This window comes from Halyomorpha halys, unplaced genomic scaffold (assembly GCF_000696795.3).
Source record: "Halyomorpha halys isolate HHAL.00 unplaced genomic scaffold, Hhal_1.1 Scaffold77.1, whole genome shotgun sequence".
In the NCBI taxonomy this organism is placed as follows: domain Eukaryota; kingdom Metazoa; phylum Arthropoda; class Insecta; order Hemiptera; family Pentatomidae; genus Halyomorpha; species Halyomorpha halys.
Window position 1 is genome coordinate 59277 of NW_027105298.1, and position 282 is coordinate 59558.

Here is a 282-nt window from a genome sequence, read left to right on the forward strand (position 1 = left end):
TATATATTAAATTTATAGCTGAATATCTGGCACGAAAAACAAATCATACTCTATACCCTAGTTAGACAAAAATTTAGTAAAATTTGAGCCTTTATAAATATCTGTACGTTCAATAGTCGCCGGGTTACAGTTTGTCCAAAAACAGAATTTGGACAGAAAAACTAGAAATTACAATTTTGTGACTGTGATTTTGTTTAGAGAATATCATAGAAAATACTACTTTCATGAATACTTATTATATACCTATTATTTTAAAGAGGATTTAACAACCTTTATATCGAG